This window comes from Drosophila gunungcola, assembly GCF_025200985.1.
Source record: "Drosophila gunungcola strain Sukarami chromosome X unlocalized genomic scaffold, Dgunungcola_SK_2 000032F, whole genome shotgun sequence".
Taxonomy (NCBI): domain Eukaryota; kingdom Metazoa; phylum Arthropoda; class Insecta; order Diptera; family Drosophilidae; genus Drosophila; species Drosophila gunungcola.
The window spans coordinates 751312-775208 of NW_026453186.1; the positions used below are offsets into that span (position 1 = coordinate 751312).

At 37.1% G+C, this 23897-nt stretch overlaps 1 non-coding gene across 1 annotated transcript; it reads left to right on the forward strand.

Annotated features, from left to right (window-relative positions):
• Window positions 1-23795: 23795 nt before the first annotated feature.
• Window positions 23796-23868, forward strand: Trnaf-gaa (transfer RNA phenylalanine (anticodon GAA)). Its single transcript has one exon. It is a non-coding gene; the product is annotated as a tRNA-Phe (tRNA).
• Window positions 23869-23897: the final 29 nt, after the last annotated feature.

A 23897-nucleotide genomic window follows, 5' to 3' on the forward strand; every position in this document is an offset into this window, starting at 1 on the left:
TAGACAGTCTCCACTGTACTGGGGTGAGGCGAGGCAGTGACCTCAATTCCCAGTTCTCAAGCCCCGCATTTCCCTCGTTCCCCCCTCTCCCCTCTCCCCACTTCTCTTCCCACTTCCCACTTCCCTTTGCCCACGTCTGTCTTTCTCTAATTCCGCTTGATGCCCAAACATGATTTTACACCTCGACCGCTTCCAACATTGCGGTATTTTGCGGTTTCTTAGAGTGAAAATGCGAGAAAATTCATTGAGAGCATGAGGGAAGGTGAAAGTGGGGCAAACAGAGGGTTTTTCGGATTCAAAACGTGGCCGTGTGGCGCTCCAAAAGCTTCATACATCATTCAACAATGAGCGATGCCGTTAAGGTCGTCTTTATATCTGTGCTTCTGTGAGTTGTGTTTGTATTGGTGTGTGTGTGTGTGTGTGTGTGTGTGCGCACCGGATGTCATTTGTATAAGTTTATACGGTGGGGATTTTCAACTGGCCTCTCCTTTGGCTCCTTTGCTTATATGTGAATTGGCAGCGGAAAGTGGAAAAGTGAAATAAGCGCAGCTTTCATATACATATACACATACATATATATTAGCCATACCTTCAACGCCTTTCGCACTTTCCCAATTTTCTCGCTTCGATTCGAGAAATTTTAAGGCGATGAAGTCGACGCTGGGCCCCGGAAAGTATGCTATAAGTCATAAGTTCTTCAGTTCTTCAACGAGGAAGTGCAATTAATGCGTATCGAGTAAATTATTCCCCTGATACACGATCAGTGAGATGGTGGCGCACAAAAGTGTTCAAGCTACCAGTGGAATTCTCTTGCTTAATAAGCTTACAAGCTGAATTATTTGTGGCAAATAAAAGGAAGAATGCCAAAGGCCTTTGCAAGTAAATGACAAATTAAAAAAAGAATCAATAAATATACAAAAATGTTTAACCAGATAATTATAAATCCCATATTAATTATGTAATGAAATCGGAAAAAAGAATCGGAATATTTTATTAACGGGAAAATTGCGTAATGTAACGTTGATATTAATGATTTAATAATTGCTCAATTACACTTTACCTTAAAAACAACTGCACCGAAATGAATTAAGGTTACTAAATAATATATATGTAGTTGCAAATGATTTTTATCAACTTCGGTGACTGGTCAAATTTTTAATTGAAAGAGCGACCTGAAAATGTTTATTCTGGACTGTTGATTTATGCAGCGCTATTTGTTAGGGACTACCAGCTGAAAGTTAGCATTTCTTGTTTTGGGTTTTCGCAATTTCTCATCTATATTCAATTATTAAAAAATTCCGTGTTTACTTGTGATTTTATTTTATTTGCGGATGATCATTGTAATCCAATATTTAACTTTTGCTTATTTAAATACTGAAAATCGCTGGCCGCAGTGATACACATATATATATATATATATATAAATATATGTATATATATATAGATTTTTGGCCCAGCCTCCTTGTTTCTCAGCTTTATAATTCACTCTGTTCTCACTTATCGCTTCGCTGCACACCGTCCACCCAAAAAATTTTCCCTCGCACTTTTCACGCCCACTGCGGTGAAGAATTTCCCCCGGTTTCCCTTCTATTGACCACAATTATGAGGTGCTTTTAATCATATTACAGTCGCCGCTCCCCCACCGAATCTCTTTTGTGGTCCTGTGACTGGCGAGGCGTGTCTCAGTTGGCTTATTTTTCATTTTTTTTTTTATACACCGCCCGTTTATTTCTTTCGCATTCGGTTGAGTCGCTCCTCCTTCGCTCCATTATTTTTTTTCGTGTGCATTATTTTCAGCTACCCTTGACCTTCGAACCCCAAAAACCCCCCGCCTCCCCACCCCACAGGCAGTGACTGAGCTAGGTGACCTATTTGAATGAGTCTCCGCGGAATAAGCGCGTCCGCCTCGCTGACTATCTGAGCGGCACCAGAGCTCCAACTCGAGCTCCGATTGGAGGTGGACGGGGTCAGTGGTGCCAATTGGATGTTGCTGAAATATTTAAGTAGCTTAAATACCATTTAAAGAAGACTAACTACTACTTAAAGTACCCAAGCCAGAAAATGGGGTCAAAGTTAATTGAAAGCGAAGAACAATTATCTAGAATGTAATTTTAAACACCACTGATCTTATAGCATTTTGTATAGTCGCTGCAAGAAATTTTATTTTATTTCAAAGAAGAGAAAATACAAAATATCAAATTTAAATTCATTCAAAATAACTAACATATATTTTAGAATATAACAAGAAGCTCCTCAGATCATAAATCATTTTGTTAAGTTTTATAAAGTATGTTTATTTAATACAAAATTTGTATGGGAAAATACAAATATAAACATAGAAAATATATGTTATTTGTATATGAAAATTAAATTAAAATGACTAAATAATTTGACTATAATTTTTTTATAGTTTATATGAACTTTCTTTATGTTTGATTTAATCCGAACAGGATTGGAGTTTAAAGTTAAAATATAGAAAGATAAACTTAAAAAAAAAAATGTTTATAAAATGTTGGCTCTTTGAGTTCTCTTTGTTTCACCTCCGGAAAACCCCAATTTGGCTAGAAAATCGAAAAGTTAGCAACACTAGAGGCGATGGGGTTTTTTAGCTGGGTGCTGCTTATCGCTTTTCTATTAGACACGCGCCACGACCCCGCCCATAGTCGCCCACCGCCCACCGCCCGCTTTTATCAAGCCCACAGCATTGTTTCAAAAATGTTCGTTACAAAAGTTTTTTGGGCGTAATTTGAGCCACAGACCAACGACAGATTTCCCATTTCCCATTTTCTTTCCGCCTTCCCATTATTGTTGTTCTTGTTGTTGTTTTTGTTGTTATTCGGTTGTCCTCAACTTAAGTGATTCATTTGCGCTTAAGACACAAATGATTTCGTTCAAATTCAGCGCTCAGCGAGCTAAGTAAATAAGTCAGCCAAGTCCTGTCCCAAAGAGCCAAGAAACTTACTTTCTTTTCTCGTTTTCGAAAACCGCAAAATGTAAATGCAAAGTGCGCATAATTTTACGAGACATGCGGTGGGGGGATTCTTTGGGAAGGGGGGGTATCAGGGGTTTTTTTGGGCGGGGTTTCAGGGGGTAAAACAGGTCTCTTCTGTGCCTAATTGACTGCCATTTCAAGTGGAGTTCGGCGAGAGTCGGGTGTAGCTCAGTATGGGTTATTATGCCAGACTTTTGAAAACATGTTTTCGCTGGCTTGCCTCCGCTCCTGGATTTTTTATGCACAACACAAGCCACGGCAAAAGCTTTGAGTAAAAGTAAAGCATGCAGAGGGGGGAAACGGGAAAAGCGGGAAATGTGGACGGACAGTGACAGGCAACTGGCACTCGGTGGAATATAATTTACAATAACGGCGGCCGTTGACCAGCGGAAAAGCACAAGTTTTCCACCACACAAAGTTGGCGCAGACACACAGACAAAATGGGAACATTACAAGAATTATTATTATACATATATAAAATTACAAATATTTTGACTTCTTGCAGCATAGAAATTCCTATTCAAACTCACAAGGTAATTACATTTCTTTTCCTGAACTTTCATTTAATTAGAGTACATATTAATCAAAAGTGACTTTTCATTATGTAATTTTTGTATTTCTTTTTATATATTTTAACTTTCTTAAAAAAAGATAATTTTGAATTGTGGTTTTGAGTTATAAATCATGTACTATTTATCAATAGTCACTTTTTATAGTGACTATTTAACATAAAAAAAACTTTTTTTTATATATTATTTACGGGTTTTAGTTCTTGTTTAATTGTTGTTAATTTTGTTTTCCTATCGTTTTAAACATTTAGGGGTTAATATACAGTTAGAGCTACAGCTGATCTTCGGGAGCTCCTCTCAAAAAAGACTATTTATCTGAAATGGATCCTCCGAAATTAGAAAAAGACCAACAGATTTCGATAAATTTTAACATTACTTAGTAATTAATCAAAGAAATAAGCAAAAAAGCATTATTTATCGGTGAGTAAAAATTTAAGAAGACATTGTTAAATTTTGAGACTAAGGTTGTTCACCGACTTTGAAACACCATTATGAGAAAAACGCCTTTAAAGTTTGTACTTGAGCTTTTAAACACACTGAAACGGCTTTTAAAATGTGCCTGTAACTTCAAAAATATTCACCTTAACTATGAACTTTTTTGTATGTAATCTTAAATGTATGTAAACAAAAAAAATAAATTAAGAAACAAATTATTTTAAAGTTCTTACTGTATATAACCCCTTAGGCAACAAAAATATTTGATTGAAAATGACTGAAATGAAGTTACCGCCCCGTGCGTTGTGTGATTTTTATACCCTTGCAGAGCGTATTATAATTTCAGTCAGAAGTTTGCAACGCAGTGAAGGAGACTACTCCGACCCTATAGAGTATATATATTCTTGATTAGCATCACTAGGAGAGTCGATCTAGCCATGTCCGTCTGTCCGTCTGTCCGTCCGTTTATATGCTAACTAGTCTCTCAGTTTTTAAGCTATCTGCATGAAATTTTCCCAAAAGTTGTCTTTCTATTGCAGGTAGTATATAAGTCGGAACAAGCCGGATCGGACGACTATAGCATATAGCTCCCATAGGAACAATCGGAAAAATAAATGAAAAAAAATTATAACTTTGCTGTTTTTTAATTTTTTGTTTAGTTCTTCGAGATATAGTAATGGTTTAATATTTCAGAATTACGGTTTAAATTTCATCAAAATCGGATGACTATAGCATATAGCTCCCATAGGAACAATCGGAAAAATAAATGAAAAAAATTATAACTTTGCTGTTTTTTAATTTTTTGTTTAGTTCTTCGACATATAGCAATGTTTAATTATTTCAGAATTATGGTATAAATTTTATCAAAATCGGACGTCTATAGCATATAGCTCCCATAGAAATAATGAAAATATATAAAATAACTATCTAATAATTGAGCTGCAAATCATCATAGTTTCAATGTTTTTCAGCACATACTCAAGTAAATCATAATTTAAATGTTTTCAAAAGTATTTAATTAATGCAATAGCTGCAAGGGTATATGAACTTCGGCTTGCCGAAGTTTGTTTCCTTTCTTGATTTTTTTTGAAGTGAACTAAAAAATAATTTCTAATGAGCGACTCCATGCTGGCCAACAGCAAAGTTATAAGTTTAGCATGTGCGTCTGTGTGTGGTGGAAAGCGGGAAAATTAAGCTCATTATTGCATTTGGTTGGAAACAATCAGAAGTAAGGCAAACTCAACTCAAAACTCTAAGCCAAATGGAAAGCACAAAGGAAAATGCGCTGGCTATAATTGAGTTAAAAGCGAAGGGCTGGCGATGGGCGGTGGCAAAAAGTTGTATTCGAGTTATTGAAGCGATAAATACATTAATTAAAGTCAAGTTGCTCATAAATAAATAAAATCTGCTGAAAAGTAAACGAAACAGCCAGACAAGCAGAAGCAGAGTTCAGGTATGATGGGGAAGAAAGTTAAGAAATTCAGGTAAGAAGGTGGTGAAAAGTCAAAGCCGAAATCATTAATGAAAGCGTCGAAAGAAAGGAAAAATGGAATGGCGACATTTAAGGCTGCGAGGGTTTTCGTTTTGTTTTTAGTTTTTCTGCTGCTGTTTTTTCATTCTTTTTTCTTTTGCGCGTGTTGAATGAAGTTGAAGTGCGGTCACAGTTGCGGTTAGTGAAATGGCCAAAACGGAGGTAATTGCTCAACTGAATTGATGAAGAGAAGCTTAATGAAGAAAAGAGAAAAGTAAGCAGAAAAGGGCACCATTCCAAGAAGGAAAATGACAGAAAAATGTAAGCGAAGACAGGAAAAATGTTAAATAAAGTTGAGTTCCACAAATTTCTGTACGTTTTGGCGATGATATTCAAAAGTGAACTATCATCATTAATCCATTTCAATCAAATTAATTTGAAAATAAAAGAGGTCCGTAATCTCGAAGAATATTAATAAAAAAATTAACGAGAAAAAAATAAAACTTTGGCAAGCCGAAGTTTATATACCCTTGCAAAAAAATGATCATAGTAACATCTATATGATATCGTTTTTTCGAATTGAATAAAATAAAAAGCGTAATTCTCAATTACTAAACCACTACAAAAAAAAACATTATAAAAATTTAAAACTTTAAATTGCTTTTCATTATTTTTTGTAATATTTCGATTGTTTCCATGGGAGCTATATGATATAGATGTCCGATTTTAAACAAATTTAAACCGTAATTCTGAAAATAGTTATTATACATCGAAGAATTAAACAAAATATTTTTTTTATTTTATAGACAGACGGACATGGCGAGATCAACACTCCTAGTGATGCTGATCAAGAATATATATACCTTATCGGGTCAGAAATGTCGCCATCAGTGCGTTGCAAACTACTGACTGAAATAATGATATCCTCTGCAAGGGTATTGAAAACTTCGGCACTTGCAATATCTTATTTTCTGCACTGCAGATTGTTCAGTCTCATTAAGCAGCTAAGAGCTTTGGCCCATAATATTACCACCATTTTCCTCCCATTTTCAGGTCTCCCGAGGAAATCAGCGTTCTAATGAGCCGCCACGGCATTTTCCCGACTGACGGAGCGCATTGAACTGGGAACTAAACGCAGAACGGGGAACGGGGAAAGCGAAGCTAAGCAAGAATCATAATATTACATAAGGGAGTTTACTATGCATATGTGTATAATATGGTATATACAAGTATGTGTATAATATGGTATATACAAGCATGTGGGCAATATGAAGCAAAAACCGTGACAGGTTGAGAGCGCCGCAAGTTGCAACTTGACATCAACTCGCCGCTTAACATCAATTAAAGATCCACAAAACTTAATCTAAGCACTTAACCCACAACCCGAGGCGATAGTGGGCGACACCTTTGCAATCCTTAACCCATGGCAGGCCAGCCAGGTACCTTTCGTACTCCTGCGTAAGGATGCCCGAAAATAAAGCTAAGCGTGAAAACTTCATCGTCAGGTGAACGCCGCCGGGTGAAGGCGAAAGTTTGCCGGCGCCGACGTGCAGTTCATAAAACGGAGTTCAGTGGGAAGTCCCCCCCGAAAATACTGCCTTCGCCTGCAAAGAAGGAGGGATAACTTTCTTGCAGGATAATTATGAAAGCGCCTATCGCGATGTCTTCTAATGGCAGCGACGACAGCCAAACAAAAGCGCTGAAAGACAGCTGTCTCCTGCCCCCGAGTCCCCGGCAATCCAGCATCGCAGCATCGCAGCATCCCAGCACCCAACTTATCCATCCGAACCGGGCTCTTATTACACGCCGAAAAAATATACAAAAATATCTATAGTACCTAAGCCTTAATACATATGATACCTAGAATCTGAGTGCCTAAATTCTTCTTTTTATCATGTTTATGGACATTACCAACATGGATATACTACATAATAATGGCGTGCCTTTGAAAAATGTTTTTTAACACTTTTTTTTTATAAGTTTTAAGTCAATTTAAAAAATTTAAACGAGTCGAATTTTCAGCTCAAAAGAATGAACGTATCCGTAACGCTATAATTAGCAAATAAAGCTATATCATTTATAAAATAATAAGACAAATAATCAGTTAAACCTGTCAATAATAATCAAATTCAAATATGTAAAAATATTTAGATTTTATGGTCAAATCATATTATCAATATCAAAAATCAATTATTTAGATGATACATAAGATATAAATAGTAATAGTTATTAGTAAAATAATAGTAACAAAAGTATAAATAAAAATATGTTTAAAAAAAATTGTTTACTTTATTACATGATACATAAAATATTAAACCAGTAACAGTAAATAACCGCAGTAGTAAAACATATTGTTTATAAAGGTCAAATTAAAATATGTTAAAAGATTTAGATTTTAAGGTAAAGGAAATTTAGGTACATATAAAAATAAGTATTTAGGAGACATACTTTTAAGAATAAATATAATTTTAAAACAAAGTTTGAATAATTAAAATTAAGTAATTTCACCTCCAAACATAAGGAGTATAACAATATTATATACATAAGATTCTGTTTCTCTGTAAAATTCAAAAATTATAATAGTTTAAGCCTCATACATTGTTTTTGATGTGCTAGAATAGTTAACATCTAACCCACTTTGCCAAGAAAACATAGCAAACTAAATACAGCTTCCAATGCAATTTTTCTCAGTGGACCTGCCCACTTCGGAGCTCCCAGTCCGTTCTGAATTAAGCCGGAGCTCTGGCCGTATAACAGCCACGTAAATGTAATTAAACCATACATCAACGTGAAATATGTCTACTCTGCGACTACGACTTCGTCTAGGAGTCGAGGCCCGTTAAGTTGCCGTATGTATACCGTATGTACACGGGATGGATATGTGGCAGGACCCCCGGAGATGAATTGGCATCGTCGCCTTCGCGCAAGTTTTTCCCATCTCGCAGGACAGCCCATTCGAAGCCGAAGTTCGGGACCCGGGAACCCTCGAAACGGGCGTCTAATTCAAGCCCTTCCAAGGCAAACAAGCAACGTTGGTGTAAAATAAAGAACCAACTTGCCATAATTAATCTCGAGCTTATTAAATCATTCCTCAAATGAGAAAATCAGGCCAGAAATTAGAGCGAAGGCAAGTCTACCAAGCTTCTTGGTTACTTTTCCGATTTAAGCCTTCTAACACACAAGCAAACTTGCTGAGCCAACACAAATTTTGTTATAATTAATCAGAGTCTTAGGAAATTATTTAAGGCTCAATAATAAGCTTATTGTAATTTTTTAAACTAATTTCATAAAATAACTGAAATTTAAGTACCAGTTCAATTATATTGGTATTTTTCGTTATCTTTAGATCATTAATATAATATTACGCCAAGTTTTTTGGTTAAATGATAAAATTTTTTATTTTTCAATTTTTTGTAATTATAATAAATCTAATATCTGTATCTGGCCCAAATTGCAAATTTTTTTTCTCCAAAACAATATATAATTTAAATATTTTTGATTTATTTAATTTAATTTATTTAAAAATTTCTTTGTAATGCTACAAGTGGTAAACTTATAATTTAATCCGCAAGTCACGCAAGGACAATTTATTTTAGCTAACTAAGAAAGATTTTAGTTCTAGTTAAGGTATAGTTAAAGCTATCGCTATTATTTAGTTTATATCAAATTAGATTATTTTAAGTGTGCAATTAGTTTTGTCTTAAACTGAGTGGCTCTGCTAATACTATAACTAATCAAAAATTCCCAAGGAAACACTTAAAAAATGATCATTAAATCCGAACACCTATAGGCGAACAATGCAATGGATAAAATAGAATTATTCAAAACACCACAGAGAAATACGAAAATGCGATTTAATGCTAGTTGTCAAACGAAGAGGGCCAAAATCTCATTTGAATACCGCAATCGCTGGCAGCGCGGAGGGATAAGCCCTCTCAGCTAAAATGAACGATGAACAATGAACGATGAACGACTAACGACAAACGACAAACGAACCACCAAACAACCGACAACCAGATAACCGACAACGAGGGTATCCATAGTTCCGCATCATGGACACAATGGGGAAGCCAAGAGCTTAGTGCTGTCGTGTTCGCCGACAAGAAAAGGTAATATAAATACACGTAAATATAAAGCAGAATTGTAATTATGTGCTTAACGTGAGCGATGCGATGCGATGCGATGCGATGCGATGCCAGCAGCCCTTTTCACCAACTCTCACCCTAAGAAGCTCCAACCATGCAAACCTCCAACCCTCCGAAACCCCAACCCCAATACCAAAACCCCATCCTATCGCAACCCCAGGGAACTCCTTGACATAACCGACCAGGTGCTGAATACCCTTAGCTATATATGCATGAAAGCGGTGGGAAGTTGGCGAGCATTTGAATGGCATCAAGACAAGTTGGCTCTAATTTAATTCCAGCGCTGACTTTTGGCCGTCATGATGATGATAATGATGTTGAGGATGAGGTTGGGTATAAGGAGGCTGATGACGTTGAGCTTGTACTTAATGCCACTTGGAAATACTCCGCACTTAAGGTCTACGATTTTATGGCTTAAAACATGTCGCGAAAGTTGTAGTTCTTCGTCTTCATAAATCTAATTGAAATCAGCTCTTGAATTCAAGCTGTCCATGCTTTTTACGCAAGATAATTGTTATAAATATTTAAACAAAAACGCATGGAGTGTTACATTTTTTTGTAAATTTATTTTAAAGAATAACTGTAAGTCCGCTTTCAAATTTATGTTATTCCTGCTTTTAAAATTTCTTTACGTTAAGGTAAAAGCATGAATAATATATTTGTTTTCCAATTTTGTAGTCGCTGCTTAAAAATTTATTTAAAAAAAAAAATACTTTTAACCGTAATGTAAGTTATATTTGCTTTTAAATTTTCTTTATGTTAGGGTATAAGCTTTAATAATTTTACTAAATATTTTAATGACCTAGACAGTACCAAAATGTATGTAAATTTATTTAAAAGAAAAACTGTAATTTTCAGAGCTTTTCGCATAATCTTAATTACAATAAAAGAGCTTAACCTCTAGGCAGGCTTAATTAATGGTAATACAATTATAATTATGCTAATCAATTCCAGGACTTAGTGCGCCCGAGCGCAACAATGTAAAACTCTTAGTGAGCCACTGAGGATTTTGAGTCCCTTTTCGAGGAAAACCAGCCCTGATTGATTTTCCCCTGTCGACACTCTCTTGCAGGGGCTTTTCCAGCCAATAGAGCACTTCACCAATCACCTGCGTGGTTGAGACGGCTGCATCCTAGCCCCTGTCATCGGCATATTTATTGGCAAAAAAAGCTAAAATAATGAGCTACTTATAACAAATATGTATGCAGCTGGTTGTGCATCCAAAGTGCAGCAAGTTGAAGCTCTGTGCGCCCAAGGAACTTGGCTAATGCGCATTTGCCTACCATTCCCCCGTCCCATATTTTTCCCCAGAAAAGACTATAAATTTCCGGAAAAATGGGTAGCTAGCTAGACTAGGTGTTTTTTTTTTTTTTTTTTTTTTTGTGAGAGAGAGGGGCAAAGGAGGTTTCATGTCGGAAAGAGGACTCGATTGACGGGATTTCTGGCCCGGGGAGTCTAATGATGGCTGCTCTCGCCTGCGAGGAGAGCTCACCAACTAAGACAAACTAAAGGAAGACATGAAAATTTTCGATATCCGTGCCTAACGACTAAGTGTGTGTAGGTGTGTGTCGGTGTGTGTAGGTATGTGTGTGTATGCGTGCGGCAATGAGATTTTAAGAGCTTCCTTCTTCCTTTCTAAGCAAAAATTTGTTATCGCCATTGGCAGGCTGAAGCAGTGAAAAATACTATATTACAAGGTACATATACATCTATATATAGTATATAGCTCTAACGAGCTATCCGCTTGTGATCCCAGGGGGAAATTGAGAGGTTTTTGGTCGGTTTTTGGGTGGTTTTTTTTTGTGGGTGGGAGGACAGGGACTTGGCCCGATTTGCTGCTTGTCTTGCATTTAATGTCACACGCTTCATTATTTCTAATTGGCAAATTTTCAATCAGCAAACGTACAGCCTTGGACCTTTGTGGGGAGAGGGGGGCCTGTGGGGGGGGACCTGTGGGGGGGGTGGCGACTGGGAGGCTGGCCTATTCCCACCGCGTAAATTTGGCTGCGCTGTGACTTAACAACTTCAGAATTCAATTATGCGACACAGAGTGAAATCAACATTATTGATAAGCCGCAAGGACAACGGAAAATGGGGGCGAAAAGATGGGGGTGTATAGATAACCAGGGGAAGTGAAATATAGAGATAGAGAAAGAGAAGTAGACGGAGACGGAGACGGAGAAGGAGAAGGAGACAGACCAATCAGGCCCTAAGTCGCAGTCCCAACTAACCGACAAAAGTTTGCCTACTGGAAAATCAGAACCTCGGAGCGAGGAGGACCACGACAAACCAGGCCAACAAAAGAAAACGTAATGCGCAAATTATCGTAATTATAAATTAAGTCGACGTTGGTTTGCTTTCGCCAAAAGGGGGGGGCAGTGGGAGTGGGTGTGGGATAGCAAGGCGCAGTTGAAATGTTGGAAAATGTAATGAAAAATACTTTTTGCACAGGCCACCCAAAAACCCTACCAGTCCAGACAACCCATCCACCCATCCCCCGCCCCTGACTGGCATTCGAAAATAGATTTCCACTATATATATATATATATATATATATATATATATATATATATATATTTATATATATATACGTATATAACGACCAGTAATTCTTTGGGCTTTGGGGGAAGTTTGGAACGAACGGAGGTCTTACAAAGTTGCGTCTTCTTCGCTGTGTAAAGTGGAAAACTTTCCCAGCGCTATCCCCACTAACCAGTTTCCCTTAAAAAAAAAAAAAACAAAAAAAAAAACAGAAGCAAAAAACCCAGAGATATATATAAAGTAGTTAGGGGGAGAGGAACAAACAACTAAAGCTTTACCCAAAGCTTGTGAAAATTTCACTTATTGTTGTTGCCTTGGGCTGTAAATGAAGCCATTCGGCGGGGGGAGGGGTGAAAAAAGGGGGAAATTGGCCATGAGCTACCGTTATGATGACTGAGCTGAGTTGGCATTATTGGGTCGAGCGCCTTTAATTGTTGGCCAACTCCGCCAACTCCTCCAGCCCCTCGAAACCTTTTCCATGCAAATTCGTTGCCCATAAACCAAAAGCGTTAATTGAGCGCCGCAGACAAAAGTCTCAGACAAAATAGTAACATTAAATACATAGATACAAGGATGGCTGGCTGAGAATCTTCAAAACAATTGAAACGCCTCAAGTTTCGTTGGCTTAGATGGGACGGGGGCCACTTAGAAAAATTTACAACTTTCTGGTGTGCCCCGACACAAGAGGCGGCTATTAAAAATGTTGCTGTCGTTTGTTTGGCCAACACTAAAATGGGTTTTGGGCCTAAGAAATCATTTTAATTGAATGTGAATAAAATCACAGCGAATTTAGGGTTCCCTTTTTCTAACCGAAACATGAGGAAGATTAAGGGCTATACGGGTGAACCACTGAGATCTCCGGGTTTTCGACATGACCATAAAAGGGCCTACAAGTATGCAACAATATATTGTGAGTTAGAAAATCTTTGGGAATCATTCCCAAAGACGACGTTCTTTTTTCATTGCATACTCTTAGACACTTTTTTAAGTAATTCTTCAACACTTGGTTTTTCTATGATATCATTTTAATTACAGTTTTTGTTTAAGGTGTATGAATAATATTATCTTTTGTTTTTTGAACTATAAAAGATGTATTATTCATAAAAAACATTTTTATAATTTAAAATATTTAATATATAATAAACATTTTTTTTCAAGGGGAATCTAAAAAATTTGTATATTTTACTGAACTATATCGTTTTAAGCGTATAATTTGCAAACCGCCTTACATTTGTTTCATTTTTTTAGCGTATAATTTTGCAAGCCCCCAGAATCCATTTATAAAGATATACGACAGCCATCTAAAGCAACCATTTTTTGAAAAATAGCCACTTATATGGGGTAAGCAATACAGGAATTTTCACAGGGTTATCTTCGCAAGCCGATCAGTGCGAATAGGAAATGCCGCACTCAGCCTGGCAGATACACTTTTTCCCAGACATATCCCGCCCTGGGGTATCATCAGCACGTTCCCCAGCCGTTTTTCCCACTCAACCGCTTTCGCATCCGCCCCCTCGCCAACTGACTGATGGATGTCCTGGCCGGAGGCATTTTCCTCTGTGCATAAGTAGCTGGGAAATTAACGCCAAAAAATGGACGAGGAACGAGGAACGAGGATTGTAGTGCGTGCAAGGGCGCAAATAAGGAAAATGGAGGCTCAGACAGCGATTGATGCGTGACGGGGGGTGAAGCGAATTCCATTGAATGGTTATAAATTGAAAATGACTAAATGAAATGAGTAAATATTGACAGATTGACTGAAGTTGGCAGGCAATGGCATTCCACTTGGGGTCATTCCATTCTAGTCCACCCAAAGAACACCAATCCGCCCTCGATTTTGCCACGCAGCTTGACAAGGCTAATTTGTTGATTTGCTTCAATTTGGTTTTCAGCTCTCCCCTAATTTTTATTTTTGTATTTTCCTCAACCTCACCCCCATTCTAATCTCGTTATTTTTGTCATTAGCATTCGAGTTTTGCTCCATTTCTATTCCATGCCGTCCGTGTCTGTTTCGGTCAGCTGGTGAAGCATCGGACAAAGTTTTTTGTCCTGCTAATGAGCTTCGACTTGTGGAGTGGGAGTGTCCGAAAATGGACGGAAGTAATTATAATGGCTGCGGACATGATTTTTGGCATTCTAATTGAATCGAAAAAGAGTCCCCACTCAACTTTGGGTACTTAGCGATTGGCGTGGGGAAGAAAAATTGGTGTGCACTTCACAAAAAAAACCATTTTTTCTCCGCTGCGATTTATGGACTTTGAAAAGCATTAAGCCAGAACGTCAAGCAAAATGTCAAACGCAATTGTAATTGATCTATTTGAACAAAAAAAAAAGGACAATGAATCTAAAAACAGCACAACAAAGAAATCAAGAATAACCATTTTCTTCAGGCATAATACGACAGCAAAAATGAATTCTATTACCTTTGCCATATCTCGTATCCACAACGAAATTTTTGTTGGACTTGTTGTCATTTTGTCTAGCCAATATATGCACTCAATTTTATCCATTTTTTTTACAAAAAAAAAAACTCGTTTATGACACTAGAACGGAGTAACTACAAAATCATATTTTTAAAATACAACAAATCGAAAAGATTAAATTATATTTACATTTTGAATGCCAACAGTGCGGATACTTAATTAAGTAACTATGAAAAACTGTTGCATTTTTTTCTAGACGATTTTTATTAAGTCCAAATATGCAGCAAATATATGATAGCATTTACTTTATTAAATAACTTTTTATTAGTTAAGTTTAACAAGGGCCAAAACAATTATTAAAAAAAAAAACAAACATAAACACAAACCATTTAAACAGTCGTATACGTAATTTCGTGACCAACAACAAAGTGTTGGCTTTTTTTTGCTGTAAGTTTTTATAAAGTTAAAAAATTAATGTTTTAAAAATATATTTTTTTTATTTAAAACAAAAAAAAAATTTGAATAAGTTATACCAAACAAGAAGGAAAGCAAACTTCGGCAAGCCGAAGTTCATATACCCTTGCAGCTATTGCATTAATTAAATACTTTTGAAAACATTTAAATTATGATTTACTTGAGTATGTGCTTAAAAAAAACATTGAAACTATGATTATTTGCAGCTCAATTATTAGATAGTTATTTTATATATTTTTATTATTTCTATGGGAGCTATATGCTATAGACGTCCGATTTTGATAAAATTTATACCATAATTCTGAAATAATTAAACATTGCTATATGTCGAAGAACTAAACAAAAAATTAAAAAACAGAAAAGTTATAATTTTTTCATTTATTTTTCCGATTGTTCCTATGGGAGCTATATGCTATAGTCGTCCGATTTTGATGAAATTGAAACCGTAATTCTGAAATATTAAACCATTACTATATCTCGAAGAACTAAACAAAAAATTAAAAAACAGCAAAGTTATAATTTTTTTTCATTTATTTTCCGATTGTTCCTATGGGAGCTATATGCTATAGTCGTCCGATCCGGCTCGTTCCGACTTATATACTACCTGCAATAGAAAGACAACTTTTGGGAAAGTTTCATGCAGATAGCTTTAAAACTGAGAGACTAGTTTGCATATAAACGGACGGACAGACGGACAGACGGACAGACGGACAGACGGACATGGCTAGATCGACTCTCCTAGTGATGCTGATCAAGAATATATATACTTTATAGGGTCGGAAACGTCTCCTTCACTGCGTTACAAACTTCTGACTGAAATTATAATACCCTCTGCAAGGGTATAAAAATAGAGTGCTGGGAAATTCACTAAAAAGACTTAAATTAAACACGTATGACAAAATTGCGTTACATAAATAATTGAAATACAAGAAAGCTGAAAACTCCCTGCAAAGTGGTCCATGAAAGTTCTTAGATAAGCCAATTCAGCTTATTCAAGGCCATCCACTCCTAAAAATACACCCATAACAACACTCCCATTTCTTTTTACAGTAATAACGGACAGTATCAACATTTGCTCCCCCATGCAATGCAATGAATATGTATATATATATATATATATATATATATATATACATCCATATATACAAAGAGAATATAGGTTCACCAAACACACAAACTGGAGGTTTAGGTAAGACATATGCCTCGTGTCTGATCCCCCGAGTTTATTTGAGCATCCAACTAGACTTTCTATATGGCATTGGCCGTATAATAAATCGAAGTCACGACAAATATAAATAATAAAATGTATTTTATTTTATTTCCATTGCCCGCGTTTGCATTTCAACGTGCTTTTAGTACATAAATCTCGGGCTTAGCATCGGTCGGAATCCCAAACCCCAAACCCCAATAGCAGCCTCAACCCCAACCCCAGCCCCAAAAGCAAAGCAAAGCAAAGCAGCAATAGCAGCAGTAGCCAGTGAATATAAAATACGTAGAAAATAAAATAAAAAAAAATAAATAAATAAAATAAAAGTTGGGGCGCCTGAAACAACAGACACGAGTCGTGGGCCGTGGTCCGTGGGCCGTGGGCTGTGGGCTGTGGGCTGTGGGCATCAAACCTATCCAATCCTGCTGTATGAATATTGTTTGTGCATATATGTATAATAAAAAAATAAAAAACAAAAATGGGCAAAGACAAAACAAAGGGCAAAGGAAGAAGTAACAATAACAAATCCAATATTAGATGGCTATAACAACAATGCGTTCAAGTATGATCCAGGGGCGTGGGCGAAGGGGTAGACTATTTGGAGAGCTATTTTGAGAGGGGGTTGCCAGGGGATGGCTCACTGGTACTAGCAGCTGGTGCCAAGCGAACCAAAGCAAAGTCTGATGTACACGTTTATGGCTATTTGCGATTTTCCCGGGAAGCAGCTCAATAAAAGAGACGATTCGACTAGAAAGGGCCAAGCCGAAAACAATGAGACACGATACGCTCTACACTGAGAAAGTAGGATTAAGAACACAAAAAGAAAATGAAACAGGGAAAGTCCCTGAATTCAATCTGCGAAAAAGAAGGATTATCTCTACCACTTTCAACAAATAGAAATATGCAAGAAAACTATTATTTTTAAGATAATAGCATTGCCTTCTCTTAGTCTTTTTTGTATATAGCTATTAACATATAAGATATTAGCTTTTATATTAAGTATGTTTACGTTCGATTAGAAACTTAAAAGATTTGTTTTTACCTGTAGAAATTTATTTTGTAAGCTGCAGCGATTTAGTCTGAAATTAAATAAGGCAAAGTTGATTTTATTATCAATTATAATAATTGTCATAACATTTTGTACAATTAATAATATCATTTAAAAGTACAAATTAAAGAAAAAATAAGAATCCAGAAATTTATTTGGAAAATACGCAAATACATAAAAGAATTTCATAATAAAAATTGTATATCTTGTAGTCAATGTTTCCTAGGTAGTTAGATAAAATTCCAGTTGCCTTTAAATGATTTTTTAGGCTAGGTTTCTCTCAGTGTGGAACAATGGAAGCCACGGCGAGAACAAGATGAGAGGGAGTGTTAACCATGGCCAAAGGTCCCCCTCCGTTGAGCGAAGCTTATTTCGAGGTGATTTTAAAGGCATTAAGCGAAAGTGGCAGACAGAAGCTGAGGGTAGTGGAGCGATTGCTCAAACTGAAGTGGGTAATCATCACATGATGCTACAATTACCTTTTTCACCCAAAAAAGCTAAGCACCGACCCATAATAAAGAGCAATAAAACATAATAGGAACCTTTTCCTACCCCCAACCACCAAAATGTTGAAAGGTCTTTGGAAAACTACTCCTTCTTAACGAGCAGGGTTGCCACCCACCTTCGAGCATTAACCAGGCCGCCAAGCGTTGCCAAGTGTATCCAACCATGTTCTGCACTAACACCCAAAATCTAATTTATATCACGTTAATGAGCTTTTATGTCAAATTTTTGCGGGTTGGCGGGGTTTGGGCTAAAGTTTTGCCAAAGGTTGATCCAATATGCGGGTAACTCACTCCGAAAAAAAAAAACAAAAGGTCCCAGGAATGCGAAATGGTCCAAAAACTGTCCATTGTAAAAAGTTCGCCCATGGCTTATCAAACCAAATTTGTGGCAATAAAACGAAATGGTAACGAAGAACATGGAATGACAGGATTTCGGGGAGATATTTCTCCGCCGAAAAGGGAATAATACTCCATGACTAAGCCAATAACCGAAAGGTTATTTAATATTTGGCAGTGGCGTGGCCTTAAATAAAAAAAAAATAAAATAACAGACCCTTTCCTTTGCCCCACTTTTCCTTATTTTCCACCGATTTTCCACCGCCCAAATTCGAGCCAAGTTCGCACTTTTCTTTCCGCTCTTTTTCCCGCTTTGGCCACGAAAAACCAACACAAACATCAAAGCCGGTGAAAGACGCCGCCAAGGACGAGGGCGTGGTCAGACTTTCGCCCATTTCTCCCCCTGCTCTACTCATTCTCATCTTTGTTGTAGTTTATTTTGTTTCTGTTTCTGTTGCTGTTGCTGTTGCTGATTCTTTTTCTTTTTTGAGTTGGGTACTCCAGCAATCGACGGCCTGCGGCCAAATATTAAACAAATCTGAGCGGAACGAAACGAAACGCATTGCAAAGTTGTCAACTCGCTCTGATAACACGCCCCCTCCTGCAGCCCTCTTAAGCAAAAAAAAAATACCTCCCATCCTATCCGTATTCCTATATCACCATCAACCCACAAAATGCCGAACTCTGGCAGTCCACGGATTTTGTGTTCGCTGCCTTTTGTTTGGCAGGAGAAAAACGAGAAAAAGGCAAAACATTTGCAAATTTAAATGCAAATTACCAGACAAAACTGATGAGCAGAAATTGCGTGGCGGAGGAAATGGTGGAAAGGTGGCGGCGTGTACAAAAGTATTGACAGTATAGGAAATAATGGCCTAAATAAAGTCGAAACAGGTGCCTCTCACAATAAGCAGGATGAAAGTGGAAAGGCGGCGGAAAATCTGGGTGAAATTACGGCGTAAAATGTTGGGAATAAGCGTATAAGCGGCAGCATATGTCGCGGAAAACTAAATCAAAAAATATTACGACTTTTTAACTGAAAAATGTGACCCTAAATAACAGTCTAATATATTTTACACATATCAACGAGGCCAGATTGTTGGACTTTTTACCAATGAAAATGAATGAAGGAATTTCAAAATTTATTTAAGGACATCCCATTTAACTTTACTTTGAATAGCAGCTATTCAAATTTAAAAAGTTGGAAACTACCAAAGATCTTTAAAACTTATTGAAATCTTAAATCATTATCTATTAAGATTCTTAAAACGATTGAACATATTTTATTATTATTATCATTAAATAATGTTTAATTTAGTTAAATGAACTAAAATTGTAGAAGCTATATTAATAACTATTGTATCTATTCTATATGAAGTTTTTCTTTTTTTTTGATACATGTCAATAAATTATAACAAAATCAATACCCGACCATTAAAATATATTAACGTCTTTTGGGTATCTTCAAAGCTAACAAATCTTTCAAGGCAAATTTGTTATAAAATAGGTTATATAATTAACCACAAAAATTAATTAGTTTAGTTGAATGGAATGTCTTTATGAATTCAAATTCTAGAAAGTTTAAATGTAAGTGTAGGTGATTTTTAAATAAACTCTTTAAAACATACTAACACTAATCTTATAAATTGAGTCTGATTAATTTTGTTGATTGGGTTTTTTATTGAGCTATTATATACGATTATTTTTTTATTTAATTTAATTATTTTTATTCTACTGATCTTTAAGCTAAAAAAAACATCTTGAGTTGAACTCTCAGACAATATGCCTCACATTTTATTGGCGAGGACAAATCTCGGCTCATTTGGAGCATTTCAGTGTGTTTAGAATAGCGATCCATGATTACTCCCAGCTCGGTAGTTGTGCCACGCCCACAACCGCCCATATAAGCCCATCCTCACACACACACACAAAGGGAGTAGGCACACACGCACACACAATATACCCACACACAATACACACACACACACACACACAGGGGAAAAGACTTGCTGGCTCGGCACGCACATACGCAATATTTTGATGCGATTTTGTGGCTCGCCAAATGATTTCGCTGATGTTCATTCCAGAGACCTCATTTCAGGGTCCAAAGGGAGGGGTAGGGGTAGGGGTATGGGAGGGGGTGGGGGGTGGTTGGCCTTAAGGGAGTAGGGGGCGTGGCAGGCAGGCCGACTGGCAAAGGGAACAGCAGACAGGCATTGGGATTTGCTGCCATGTGACAACATGACAAAGTTATCCAGCAGCCAGGAGATTTGTACCGTTGTACCCCTCACTTCTCGACCAGGTTTTCGCTCAGTGTTTACCGACCATTAACCCATCATCCCCCCCTCTTTTTTTAAACTTCTTTTTGCCTCATTCATGTTGGTCAGCTCCCATCGAGGTTTTACGTGGCATTCGTTTGATGCTGCGTCCTGAAAATCTGTGGTTCGCATCCAAACTGAATGGGGTCCGCAGTGAATGCATATTCAGAAGACCTTCCATTTAGTGACAGAAATGTCGGTCTTTATTCTCATAATTCCACAATTGTTGGCCATAGTGCAGGAATTATTATGGATTAATCGTGGAAAAAAATCTCAGCTGAAGAATGCAGTAAAAGCTTAACAAACATTTTTTAAATATGTAAATATCTTAGATATGTAAATTAATTAATTGTTGGTGTTCTAAGAAGAGAGAATTTAAATATATAAAATATATGTGTATAAGTAAAAATTAAATAGACACTAGCTTTTGAAGGATCTTCTTAGGCAACTGAAAAAATGTAAAGCAACTCGGCTGCAAACTACCATTAATTTTTATGAGCCACTCTCTTGAATAATTACCCATCTTCATGGTTTTTTTTTAACCAAATATTCTCTGACCTTCGCAGTTTTGTAAAGGGAAAACTGCGAATGGTGGGGTTGGTCTAACCCTTCAAAGCAACGGCTTCCAAATGAGCTATTCCAGCGTTATGAATGGCCGGGGCCTTCAAGTGTTACTCCTTTATTTGTTTAGTACTCATAAATACGGGTCTCATTCGTTTCGAGGGCTCTGCAAGCCAGCCACTCGCTGAATAAACAGAACATTTATTCGGTCCGCAGTCAAAGACAATTTCTGGGTGCCATAGTGGTCCATAACTCAGGCGACTGAATCACCACTTGACTCCGGAGGACTCTGACTTTGTGCCGTCCTGTCCTGTCCTGTCCTGTTCTGTCCCTACTCAAAATTCCCAAAAATTTATGCACTCCTCGGTGTCTCCGCCGGACATATTATATATATAAAGATACATATATTGTGTATATATTCGAGCGTTATTACATTCAAGCCCGACTGCTCTGCGCTTTGACCAGGTCCCATGTTCCCAACTAACCAACCGACAAACTTCATGACAGAACCTTTTTTACACAGCTATTTATTTATGTGGGCGGTGGTGCGGGGGAAAATTTGCTAAAAATCGTGCGAGACACTGCGTTGAAATGAAAACGAAATTTATTATTTATTTATTTCGTTATCACTTTGTATGCGACACAAAAAGCGCGCACAGCTCCCCATTCGGAATACCCCGGCCAGAATACTAAGCCACAATGGGACTGGGCCACAAAGTGACAGGATAGCTGAGGCAAACCAATTGCTACCCACCAAGGAAATAAAAGTAATAGTTCGCTGTGTGGTCGCCCAAAAACCGAGAGCGACCCATTCCCCTTTTTGCTGTTTCGCCATCCTGGGCACGCATTTGCGATTAGAAAAAGGATACACGTAATTTTTTGTCTGACGCCCTTTTTTACGAGTTCTCGGTCCGGTCGTAATAAAAGTGCGGACGGCGGCAAGGCGGCAAGGCAGCAAGGTGGCAAGGTGACAAGTTAGCGGTTATTATTACGCCAAACGCCCATCCTCACCCCCCATTTCGAAGCCAACAAAAAGGGAGAAAACCATTCACCAACGACAAGCGCATTTACAATGGATTTGTTTTTGAATTGGAATTGGATTTGCTTTCGGGTATTTTCGGTTTGCCATATTGGATATTCCGTTTTGGATTATTCTCAGCATTTCAGCGTTCAATACACTGGAAAAAAAAAGTACAGAAAAACTATTCTATAACAACACAGAGTACATAAATTTGATAAATTTGTATAGTTTGTCAGTAACAAATTGAATGATGTTCCTTCATTTGATTGAAAGGAAATCGAAATTGCTTCGCTGTTTCAGTTCAGTGTGACCGTAGGACTATAAGAATATGACCTAAGAGAACACAGTGTGACCTGACAACAACAAATCTGACTTTAATTAGTATCTGTTTTTGATAAAGCATTCCAAGTAAAATCTCTTTTGAACAATATTCAATAACTCCTATCGAATCATACTACATATTTTTCTAAGCGCACTCTCATGCGTTATTCGCTTAGCCTTTGGGTCGCATTGATGGCGTTTTTAATGGCTGTGTCTGTGGCACTTCGACGGGGTTCTTTTTGGTCGGGGTCACTGGGTTTTGTGGGGCGGGTCGGGTCAAATGTTACGTTGAGAGCGATGCTCAGAAGTCGCACTAAACACTAGGCAATGGCGTACACAAAAAACTGGGGATAAATCAATGTTTGGTTATTATCGATGACGATTATTTGGGTCACAACGATGGCAATTACTTGACAAAAAGTTTGCTAAGCGATTGACAGGTTCGGATAGGTCCACAAAATGACTGTTGATTAACTAAAAGATATAGCATGAGGTAGCAAGATTAAAAGGGTGACTTATTGCGAGGACTCAATAGAGGTAATATTTGAATTACAAATTTTTTATTTCAATTTATTGAATATAATAGTATTATATTTATTTACCTTAAAAATTGTGGAAGCTTACACTACAAATACACATTTCAAAATAGGTATCTTAACATATAATTTAAATAAGTTGGTTTATTAACAAGTAAACCAATTCAGATAAATTTCTGAAGGATTTCCTCTTTATTCTGCGATAAATATGTATGCTGCAAAGTTAGTAATCAAGTGCAAATACTTTGACTATCACATTGTTAGTCACGCAACCGCTCCGCCAGCGAGTTTTTCCATTTACCAGCTAAGGTCCCTAACTCAACCGACCACGCCCCCCTTCTACGCCCTGCCTTTTGGCCCAATCCCCGCTACGAACTTGAAGCTTTAGCGTTGTGTCCAAAACTATTTGAGCGTCAAAAGTTTGCCTCAAATTACCGTCGCGCTACATAATTCAGCCAAACTTTGCCCGCCGCTCAACTGAAGCTAGAATGCAGATGCAGATGCCAAAGCCAAAAGCTGAACCTGCAGCCAGATGGCCACTTGAAAAAATTGAAAAAAAGATCGTTTGTATTGGGGATAAAACATCAAGTTTGCACCCTTAATTGTATCTTAAAATTTCTTTTTCATAATGTTAGAAAAGTATTTTGCTCAGATGTGAACTGTTTTGATGGCTTTTTGTTATTATTAGATGATGTTTGAACAATGGACTAACAAGTATTTTGTACAGACACCTATGAATTTCAAGTGATAACTGAAAAGATTGCATTTATTAATAAACTGATATGAGTACAAATAATGGATGTATGACAAAGAACTTAAAGTCATTTAAATAAAAACTCTTATCTCAAATGCTCTACCTTTGAACATTTGATTTGTGCGACATTGCTCACAAGTGCCGAAATAGCTCAGTTGGGAGAGCGTTAGACTGAAGATCTAAAGGTCCCCGGTTCAATCCCGGGTTTCGGCAATAAAAATGATTTTTTTTCAATAGTTTTT